The sequence below is a fragment of the Ambystoma mexicanum genome, chromosome 2p (assembly GCF_040938575.1).
Source record: "Ambystoma mexicanum isolate Mex_15411 chromosome 2p, UKY_AmexF1_1, whole genome shotgun sequence".
NCBI lineage: Eukaryota > Metazoa > Chordata > Amphibia > Caudata > Ambystomatidae > Ambystoma > Ambystoma mexicanum.
In genome coordinates this window covers 1347605794-1347617793 of record NC_090923.1, presented here as the reverse complement: position 1 = coordinate 1347617793, position 12000 = coordinate 1347605794, and the positions used below count along the sequence as shown (strand labels likewise).

General features: G+C 44.0%; 1 protein-coding gene across 2 annotated transcripts in view; it reads left to right on the top strand.

Annotated features, from left to right (window-relative positions):
- Nucleotides 1-12000, top strand: part of MYO15A (myosin XVA) — a 3541761-nt gene that overhangs the window by 779893 nt on the left and 2749868 nt on the right. The window lies entirely within an intron of this gene.

Sequence of the window (12000 nt, the reverse complement as noted above, 5' to 3'; positions counted from 1 at the left end):
GTGTACTGTCATTGTGATAATTCCCCTGTGACTTACTTTGCAAAATATGAATCCTAACTAATTTAAACTATGTCCAAATAGCAAATTATAGTTAAATGTGGATTACCCTTTTGACATTTTTTCAACATACGCACGAATAGTGTTACAGGTTGTCGACTCCCACTTTTTCGAATTTGAAAAAACAATATTTAATACTCAGCACCAACTAATAGATGGCGGGCAATGCAAAGCATGTGGTTCTAAGCAGCTACAAGTCACAGAAAAACACTTATTGGTAAGTAATATTAGTCATTTTCACACCGAAAATGTAAACAGAAAACCAGAAATGTTCCTGAATGAGTTTGTAATATTAACCAAATTTAAAAATAAATGTAATATTTTGAAATGTTTTTGAAGGGTACGCAGGTTTGAAACTGGGTCAGGAGTACAATTATGCTCCAGAAAGTAATAAGCACGTTATTTAAAAACAATTTAAAAAATGGTTGCCATTTACTGCATTGCAGTGCCTTATGACTGCAGTGCTAGCAAGGCAGTTTGCAGGAAAAGAATGAGGAATTCCCTCAATACGAGTTTGCCGGTATCGTGGTAAATCCACCAAGATACCGGCAAATTGGTTTACCGCTTCCAGCACTTGGTCCGGTGGAATGTGCACTGGATTCCAAGTGCTGGTGACGGTGGTAAATCCCCATTCCATGGAGTCCAATTGGACTCCATGGGGGGATGTGCCGGTGTTACCGGCACCGGTAATACCGGTGCCAGTAATACTGGTTGTTTTTGGCCAGTAAAATGGCGAAATGACCTCCAGCTTTCAGCTGGATGTCATTCTGGCCACCTCACCGGCAAACTCGTAGTTGGCCGGCGCGGTAACGTGCCGGTAAACGTTAATACCTGTATGTTAATAATGCACCGGCCAACTCATAATGAGCGTCATTAATTTCATTGTGGAATGAGGACATAAATCAAGGCAAAAACATCAATTTGAGGGAATAAGCAGGGTAGTGACAGAGGTGGGGAAGCTAATCAGGGAGGCTGAACAAGTTAAGAGGGGGAGCAAGAGGAGTGGCAGCTGGATGAAGTATGAGAATTACTGTCAGGAAGTAACAGATTTACTGCTTGTCTACTCCGCAAAATGCTGGAGAAAGATATTATTGTTTGGTTGCACATTAATATCGGCACATTTCTAATTTATTTGGGGTGATAAGAAAAACCTGTGAGTATCCTCACACCTACTCCCCTTGGATCTTCTGTTCAGGTGGCCAGGGAAAGGCCATCGCTTTTGGATCCTGACCCTGGGGGTCGAGATGCGAGGGAGGATCACCTGGGTGGAGGGTCCTTGGGGATTTGGGGAGAGGATGCCCACAGGCGAGACATGGTATCCCCTTTACTTTGTAATAATCAACCTCCCCTGCCTTCATAGGCTGTTGTCAATCACTTCCCCTCATTTCCCCACATTCATACCACTGTAGTACTGGGCCTGTAGACTGTTGTGAGGGTCAGGCATGTCCATAGAGGTCTACTAACTATGGTCAGGCAAGTGTGCTTAAAGATGCACACCTGCAACCTGTTAAAGGGTTGCAGGGCCTAGCATTCCAGGCCTGAAGTGAATGGAACCCTTTGGAGACGGAGGCTGCCGTGAAGGGTCCTGTTGGGAAACCAGGATGCCAGCAAGTTCCCTGGAGAGACTGTGGCACTGAGGTCCAGGAGGATTGTGAGAGGGACACAGTGGTGGGAGCCTCCTTGGTCGGGTGCTCGCAGCAGGAGCTGCGAGGCGCAAAAGAAATACAGTCACCTTACGCTACCGGCAGCGTCCACGGGAAGCAAGCAGAACTTCCATCAACCCACGGAAAGTAGACGGGAGCATGAGCGGGGCTCGCAAGACAATGGAAAGGTGTATGTGGAGCAGCAGACGAAGAAAGCAGCTGCCCGAAGAAGCCACCAAGGGCCGGTGAGTGAATGGAAGGAAACACTTGAACCGGGCCGCTCCTGGGACTGTTTACGGGCCAAAGTGATTGCTAACTGACCAAATTGAGATGCGCAAGATATTGTGAACCCAAAGTGAGGGGTTGTGGCGAAGCATACGAATAAGATGAACTTTGAGCAAAAGAATGAGAATTTAAGTACTAATAAATATCAAACTAAAAGAAAGCTTTTGACAAGCTTATGAAAGCGTTTGAGAAGCCTGTGAACAGAAGAGAAATGTGTATGAAGTACACGTACAATATATTGAAATCAAAGAATGAATCTTATGCAAAGCAGTGAAAAGCAGGTATCGAATATTGCTAAAGAGTGTGGATCAAAGGCGCAGACAAATAACAGACCAGTTATTTGCCTGTACCTATCCCGCATGTCTCTCCACCGCCTGCATTTTTGCACACACCTACTTCCCAGCAGTTACTGCCTGTCTGAGTAGGGCTGTAAATACGTGTACTACCTTTTCTGCCTCTTGTGTATATTCTATGTATATTTCGTATATATTTAATGTATCTTTACTTACCATGTGTTTGTAACTAAGCTGTAAATTGTCATAAAAATGCGCCTGGTTACCCCCTGGGTCTGGTGCTCAATACATGTAATAAAACAAAACAAAACGAAAGTAATGTGAAAGCAAGAGAGCACCACAGAATGAAATGTGTGAAAGAACATATTGTGGCAAAGTCAAGCGACTGGCAAAGAATAAAACACATTGTGGCAAAGCCAAAAGGCTGGCAAGGAGAAAGCCAAGTGAATGTCAACCAGAACACAGGTGAAGGTACAAAAGAACCTCTGTGGGCAAGAAAGCCTAGGGTTACCGGTTACGTGACCTGTAATGGGTGGACCGTGTGGTCCGACAAGGTTCCATGTGATTAATGAAAATGAAATGCCAAAATAAATAAAGAACTAACCGAAAATAACGAAAACATTATTAACAAAATGAATAGTCTACTATGTAAAGTGGAATATTACTGAAAATAAAACAACAAAAATCGTATATAACGAATTGGTAATATGCTGGATGAGAAAAGGACCTAAATATGGAAGTCGTGCACATGTACGAGATCTGAGTCTTCTAAAACAATTGTTAGCTCAATGCAACTGGGAGTAAACAGTTTTTCTGCAAGTGGACGTAGGCAGCAATTAACAGTTGAAGAGTTGAACAATTGATTAATAGAGGTGAGACAAATTCCAAAAATACAAACGCCTCAAAGTGAGGATTTAGAAGGATGGCATAGCAACCTAAGACACTCTTTTAGTTTAATAAATCCTACACGTTGGAGTTTTCTCAAGCATTTAAAAGAACAGACATTTCAGCAACTGCAAATAGCACAGACAATATCACGACAAAAAAACCCGAGTTCAGAGAAGAAAATTTAGAGATGTTCAGTTACGTTTGAAAGAATATGTACAACATTTTTTTTAAAAAATCAACAAGATTTCATATTTACAAAGTGTTGTATACATTTAAAATATTAAATAAAGACAACAAGACTTACCAAGAAAAGTTCTGTTAAAAAATATATATCCAAGTTCCATAAAATCCAAATTCCAAAGAATCCAGTAACCAAAAGAACATGAACAAATCCACATCCATGTACCCAAAGAGGAAGACATCCCAGAAAAAGGAAAAAATTCAAGCAAAAACAGGAACTCCAGTGAAACAGGACCAATCGCACGAACAGAAACAACATCAAATCCAAACGCAGGAACAAAAAGATGAGGAAATCCGGTAGAAAAATAAAGAAGAAAGTCAGAAAAATCCCAAAGGAAGACAAAAACTCCAGAGAAACGTGATTGCTTGCGTAATGAGTGGACCTAAAAAATGGCTCGTCATGTTTTCGGTCAAAGTGCATTGAAAAAAGCAATAGAGGGAGTGACATCTGCTGGTCCAAAATAGAATTGTAGTTTAAATTTACATTATTAGAAAAATAGGTTTTGACATTTATTTAAATAATTTATACATCTAAATAAAACAAAAAACATGAATTCAATGTTTAATAAATGTTATTTTTGTTAGTCAATACAATTATATTCATTATTTAATATTCACTGATAATGATTTTGTTATTATCACTGCATACCGTCTGACAACTGTGCGTAGACCAGGGATGCCCTATCTGTGAAAGCCAAGAAAAAATAAAGAGAGCAAAGCTAAGGGTATGAAAGAGGTTGCTGAAGTGAAGCATAAGAAAGCAATCTGTATGAGCTGTCAAGAAACCAGAAGGAATGTAAAGTTGACCTGGAACTGGTTTTTGGATATTAAGAGACTAAAACCAAGTATAAGCCAGAGAGCTGGAAAAGCTGATGTCTTGGGTAGGGAACCCTAAAACGTTATGAGCTTTGTTGCTACCTAGGGGAAGGGACCGTCAAGGCCTTCTTTGTGGAACTGTGTTGTCTTCTTGGGGAAGGGGACCCCGAGACATTGTGGAACTGGGAAGGAAACCCAGAGACATTGTGGAACTGTCTTGAACTTGGGGAAGGGGATCTGGAAAATAAGCCCAGAGCTGGAAGAATCTCAGAACTGTATTTGGAACACTATTTATTTTGATGCTGACATCCCTACACATTGTTTAGCTTTAATAATGAGGGCAAGCATAGGTTTTGGACAGAGACTTTTCAGTTGAACTCATTGAATTAGACTTTGCTTAGTTTTCTTTAGGTAGGGAAATCCCACCTTTCTATAGGGAAAGTTAAGCCTTCAACCATCCTAACATTTAAGTTAATAAAGTTAATTTGTTTGAACTTTGAATCTGTTGTCTGTGTCTTGCTTCATGATGCCTTCACAGGGATTACTCAAAGGTCACCTAAGGTTTCCTCACAACTGATTCCTCACAGAATGCATCCTTTTCTCAAACCTAGATCCATAATGCAGTCGTTTAGGACTTTGTTCAGAAAGCACAGAAGGTAGTGATTTGAACCTGGCTAAAGTATTTAAAGCTACACACGTATTTAGTGAATGAACAAACATTATTTTTATACATGGTACACATTAGTCATTTGTTGATTGGTTGATAATTGTAACTATTTCAAAGGCATAATATAAAGAACAACACACAAGTTGCTCACTTTAATTATATATTCATTTGGGTAACAATAGCAGATTTTATAGGACTTTATTTGGGTGCAATGTTATGTGGCAATAGTTCAGCACGTGGACTATATTTGTTTTCAGTGCCATGGTTCGCCATTGCCAATATAAAACACAGTGATACACAAATTAATAATTCATTTTGTCATAATTTGTCTTGCCAACCCACTCTTTCCAATGGAGTGCGTCCTCCCATCGATTCCTCATCTTATGTTCTATGGCAGCGGCACAATAAAACAAAAAATCATCCACCATGGGGCACCATGCGGCTTTGGTGTCGAGAGCTCTCGACACTCATTGTCCTTGGGTCCTGTAAGGGAGGCATGGTATCACAAGTATGACACTGACACAAGAGATACAATTTAAAAACATTCATTCAATTTTCGGGCTTTGAAAAAACTCCTGCTTTGCACTATAGCTATGATGGGAGTAGTCTCTACCATCAAATAATAAAGGAAACACAGTCCTAGTCCGTCTCTGTCAAATCATCACATTAAAGTCACTATCTCCAGCTTTCAAAAGTTATTTTACAGTTCAGCAAAAATTCACGCAGGTCTCCCTTGGTCAGGCCCGGACCTCTCAAAGCAACAGGTTCACGTAGGTCTCCCTCTGTCGGGCTTGGACCTCGCAATCACAGCACTTGCTGGGGTTCCCTTCCCCAAGCTTAATTCACATTCTTTATGGGTTTTCTTCCCCCAACTTATCACACTTGGGGTCTCCCTCAGTCGGGCTCGGACCTTTTCCTGATGTCGAAGACTTTCGAATGTTCGAGGCTTTTACTATAGAACTCCACAGGACCACTCCGACTTTCCCTTCAGCTCACACTCTTCTGTTATTTGCCCCAGTGTTTCTTGGTCTGGGTAGTTCATTATCATAAACACAAAAGTTCAACATTCACCTTTTCACTTTTTGCCAGGGTTAATCTTGATCATTATGCATTTTAGAATTCATTCACTTTGTCGCTTTATAACAAAAAATGTTACCTTTCTCAGAGACTTTCCAGTCGGCTACTTCCTTTTGCCAGACTACTCCACTACTCTGTATCACTGGCTTCACAGTTATCGGTAATTTAAAGTTCACCACATGTCTGCCTTCCTTCGTGTCTCATCCACACGCGTGCAGCCTTCAATTGTGAGATATACTGTTCCAAATTCAATCTTTCCTTAACACATACCAGTCTTTCATGTCGCTCGGCAACTCACTGGCTGTGTGCAGTCCTTTCTTGTCTTTGCAGTTTAAATTCACGAGTCAAGGTTAATACCACAGGCTTGGCCTCGCCTCCCCAACTCTGTCGTTCACCCGGGAGGGTCGCTGGTGCCCTTGAAACACAATGCAGTCTTCTTGTCTGGGATTTTGCCTTCTCCGCTTATCTTTCACAGCTCTTTGGAGGCAATGACCTCCTGCAGGGATATCCTGGGTTTTCCCTACCCTTGGCTCTCGTCCCTCTGTCGGTCGTTCTGCTCCAGTAGGTTCCCCTTCGCCCCGGAAGTTCTGCTCCTTCTCGTGTTCCACTTTGCTCAGAGTGTGTCTCTATGATCCACCTTGTATCCGTGTCAAGAGAGCTAATGGGTATCAGATGTATGTAATTAAAGGCAAGTGCCTGACTTTGCCTAACCCGATTAGTGGGACATGTCCAATGAAATGCTCAGGTATGAGTCTGTCTTTACCCAGAGTGCACTGTCTGAGTGAAAGTGTTTGTGTAGGGAAGGGGCAGGGGGTTGAAGTCTCAAGATATCCACCTGGTAGGATGGGGCATGGGTACAGGAAAGGAGGGAATACCGCGTCTCACCATCGGTTGCCTCACCCCCACTCCACCCAGACCCCTCACCCAGGTGACCCTCCCGCACTGATCCACCCACAGGAACTGGATCCAAATGCGATGGCTGTGTACTGGCCACCTGGATTACAGGTCCCAGAACACTAGCGGGTGAGACAGCCTTTGGTTTCTCACAGTGCAGACGTGCATTGACACTGATACAAATAGTTGGCTCGTGACTTCAGTTCCTTTTTTCCGCATGCTAAGCACGCAACTATCGGACACCTCACACCTCAGGAGATCATTGTTTTCAGGAAAAAATCCTAAATTATCGACAGAGTGTCGACGCTGAAGCCTTCAGGCTTTAAGCGCTGTAAGGATTGTGACGGTAAAATGTTGCTAACCAATCCTCACAGACTATGCCCATGGTGCTTCGGAATCAATCAAGAGACAGCTGATTGCAGGTCATGTGTATCCATGATGCTCAAGGCATTGAAGGAGAGGCGTTCAAAATTGAAGCTCTGGAAATTTTCAATTGTGAGATATACTGTTCCAACTTCAATCTTTCCTTAACACATACCAGTCTTTCATGTCGCTCGGCAACTCACTGGCTGTGTGCAGTCCTTTCTTGTCTTTGCAGTTTAAATTCACGAGTCAAGGTTAATACCACAGGCTTGGCTTCGCCTCCCCAACTCTGTCGTTCACCCGGGAGAGTCGCTGGTGCCCTTGAAACACAATGCAGTCTTCTTGTCTGGGATTTTGCCTTCTCTGCTTATCTTTCACGGCTCTTTGGAGGCAATGACCTCCTGCAGGGATCTCCTGGGTTTTCCCTACCTTTGGCTATCGTCCCTCTGTCGGTCGCTCTGCTCCAGTAGGTTCCCCTTCGTCCCAGAAGTTCTGCTCCTTCTCGTGTTCCACCTTGCTCAGAGTGTGTCTCTATGAACCACCTTGTATCTGTGTCAAGAGAGCTAATGGGTATCAGATGTATGTAATTAAAGGCAAGTGCCTGACTTTGCCTGACCCGATTAGTGGGACATGTCCAGTGTAATGCTCGGATATGAGTCTGTCTTTACCCAGAGTGTACTGTCTGAGTGAAAGTGTTTGTGTAGGGAAGGGGGGGTTGAAGTCTCAAGATATCCTACCTGGTAGGATGGGGCATGTGTACAGGAAAGGGGGGAATACCGCGTCTCACCATCGGTTGCCTCACCCCCACTCCCCACAGACCCCTCACCCTCCTGCACTGATCCACCCACAGGAACCGGATCCAAATGCGATGGCTGTGTACTGGCCACCTGGATTACAAGTCCCTGAGCACTAGTGGGTGAGACAGCCTTTGGTTTCTCACAGTCCAGTCGTGCATTGACACTGATACAAATAGTCTGCTCGTAACTTCAGTTTCTTTTTTCCGCATACTAAGCACGCAACTATCGGACACCTCACACCTCAGGAGATCATTGTTTTCAGGAAAACATCCTACATTTTCCACAGAGTGTCGACGCTGAAGCCTGCTGTAAGGATTGCGATGTTAAAATGTTGCTAACCAATCCTCACAGACTATGCCCATGGTGCTTCGGAATCAATCAAGAGACAGCCGGTTGCAGGTCATGTCTATCCATGATGCTCATGGCATTGAAGGAGAGGCGTTCAAAATTGAAGCTCTGGAAAGTCCTGAGTACCACATCCTCGAAGATACATTTCAAAGAGAAAGAGGTTGAATCGACGAAGCGACTTTCGGAGAAAAGAATGTAAAGAAAACATAAGAGATCTCCCTCCCAGAGTGATTCCCATGACTCATATTTGTCTTCAGAGAAAAAGAAAAGAACAAGAAGGCACTCCTCATCGGACACTTCACCAGTAAGACAGGAAATGTTCATATCTAAATCCTACTCTGCAGAGAAATGGGAACAGTTCAGACTTAAGATGCTGGATGTCTTTCAAAAGGCAGCCCCATCTACCTCCTCTTTGTAGTTGAAGGCTAAAAAAGAGTTGGAGCCCACCGCACAAGGTAAAGCCGGCAGATGACTCATCAAGCGTGCCAAAAAGGCCTGAGCGCAATGTCAGTCAGATCTGCGAAATCCCCCTCGTTGTTGATTTCTTCCGTCTGTATCAATGTTTTCCAAGAACGACACAGCGCCCTCATCAAAAGGCCCATCGGTGTCAAAGTTTGACTACTCATCTGTGCCGCGTTATGCACCAAGGTTGAGAAGAGACTTCATGTGCTCCTTTGAAAAAAAAACATCATGATAAGGGAGATGAGGTCGTTTTTGGACTAGAGCCCATGAGGCTAACTGATCCACTCGAGGAGCTGTTCTCAGAGGTCATGTTGCAGGACCTTGATATGGATCTTCAAGGGGCAAGTGGACAGGGCACCTCCTCTGAGAGTGATCTTTACCAACAGGACAACCCATGGACACCCCAATGCAGCATACAGGTCAGTCCTGGGTAGGGTGTTAGAGGCCCTAGGCTTGAGAGCACCTTCCAAGGTGGTCACAGAAAATGACCTCATTAATATTCTTGGATATTCTTGACAAGGGTCTGGGGAAAGAGCCATTTTTGGCATTTCATGCAGCCTTGAAAGACCCATTCAAAAAGTACAAGCCTGCATTTTCAGACCTATATTTCTTAACTAAACACCTTGGCCCGGAGAGACCAGTGGTCCAGGCTGCCACATCAGTGGGCAAATCCTCTGCCTACTGTGACAACATCATGAGTCAGACACAGAAAACAGGTTCACCTTCTTCAAGCAAGGTTTTATTAACTCGAAAGGCAGGGTGGAATAATGCCTAACCTGACCTATGCTAACGTGGGATTTCACTGCCTAAAGAAAACTAACGATAGCCTGCGTCAGGAAGTCCAAAGTAAAAACATCTGTCTGTGTCCAAAAACCTATTCTTGCCCTCACAACTAACTGAATACAATGTGTAGGCATGTCAGTATCAAAATGAATAGTGTTCAAAGTAAAGTTCAGAGCTTCTTCTAGCTCTTTGTAATCAGCTCCCCTTCCGAAAGTTCAAAGTAGTTCATCAAACACAGGGGTTCCCTTCCCCAAGAGTTCAAATCTTCCAGATTTCATAGAAAACAACACTTGACTTCAAAGTCACAAAAATGTACTTGTACTACACAGACTTCTTTATAGGTGTTTTCAGTGGCTTTTCCATTCAGTGGCACCCAGTATAGGTGCAGTTGTCGGACCATACGGTCCACCCATTACAGCTCACACAACCAGTGCCCTTCCTTGACTGTTTTTCCTTTAGCACCATTCCACTGCTTCTCCTCAGCAGTGAGGTTTGCCTCAGTCACATGCGACTTGTCTGGTCACCATGTACTTGCTACACCTTTTTATGTTTATGTTTCCTTGGCTTGTGCCAATACTTGTTTCCTTTTCATATACACTTCTTGGCACTTTCTTGACTTGGATAAATACTGGATTTCTCATATCATGCAGTCCATCATTTAATTTCAGTTCAAAAGCTTCCTTTCAGTAAGATTCACAATCTTTTTTTCACTCCTCTTAAGACACAAGAGTGTTCCCAACTTGCTTCCATTCAGTTTGGTATTCATAATGCCTTAAAATGTGTTTCAACTTGCTTTAATTTAGTTCAGCATTCAAAATTATTTTCTTTCATTCAAAGTGCCTTGCTTTCATCTCGTTCGGTATTCAAAATTCTTTTATATATGCTTTAACTTGTTTTCATTTCGTTCGGCATTCAAATTCAAAATGCTTTGCTTTGATCTCATTCTATTGTGTTTATTTCTATCACTGCCTGCTAGCCCGATGTTCCCACTTCCTGGTTGCACTCATTGGTTAGTCTTGCGGCTTCTTGCAAGGTCCTCCACTGCCACTGGGTTTCTTCTCTCCATGTGGTCGCTCCCGTCTTCTGGCAGTGGTCTTCTTGTGGCTCACGCACACCCAGCAGTGCTTCCAGGGTCAAGCCGGATTCACACAACCATTTCCCTTGGTCCCGCTGGCCTCCTACTTACAGCTTGCCAACGGCCTCCAGCTTCTTGTGCCTTCACTACCCACTGCACACGCTCTGCACTTTTCCATGGATCTCAAGCGCTTCTCCTGCCACGGTGCCACAACGGAGAGGTCTGTCTGCACATAGCAGGTAGTGGGGGTTCTGCCACAGCTGACTCCATTCCTTTCAGGCTTGCAGCATTTAAAGCTTCTGCCTCCATTTTCATACCAAAAAGGACTCACCATCACAGTGGTAGTCCCGCTTTGCTCTTGTCCTCTTCCTCGTCCCAGAACTTTGCTGGGGTTGAGAGGTGTTTGTTGATAAGGAGTTGGTGCTAATTCCGTTGGCGGAATTAGCGCTGGCGAAATTACCGCCAACATCTGGCAGAATTAGCGCCGGGGCTAATTCCGCTGCAGAATTAGTGCTGAGATCCAAAACAGTATTGCCGCCATATTACAAGTTGAAAGACCACCGAAATACAGCCGAAAATGGGCGGTAATTCCATCAAAAGCACAGTACAGTTACACACACTTGATGGAAAACCAGTGACAGGTGCTCCCAATCCACACTGAAAGACTGCAAAAGGCCTGCACCTGACCCTAACACACTTACCAACACCATGCTGCCACTAGCTATTGCAAACTGTGACATGCATCTCCTTCTGCTCCACATTGAGCTGCAGAGACAGGAACAGCAGCACAGGGCGCAGGGAGGAGGAGGAGGAACACCATGCAAGGCAAGGGCACATAGACCCGGGTCAGACCCTCACCATTGACATCAACTGACACCCAGCTGATTACTCTGTACCGGCTGAACAGGAAGGCCATCGTTGAGCTACATGCCCTGATCCATGATGACATATCGAGCAGGATCAATATCTGAATTTCCTTCCCCCATTGCTGAAGCTTGTGTCGGTCCTACACTTCCTTGCTACAGTCACCTTCTAACACACTGTGGGCATGCTGCATGGCATGTCCCAGCCCATTTTTTCAATCATTTGCTTGAAACACTTCTGCGCCATGCATCCCAGCACATCTCTCTGCCCACCACCCGGCACAGATAACTGCCACATCGGTAAATTGTTACGCAGCAACTCACCTGCCCAACATAATAGCCATTCTGGACCACACACCCATGTGGCATTGGTGGCTGCCCAGGCATCTAAAGAGATATACTGCAACAGGAAGCAATATCACTCCATGAATGTTCAAGTCACCTGCGAC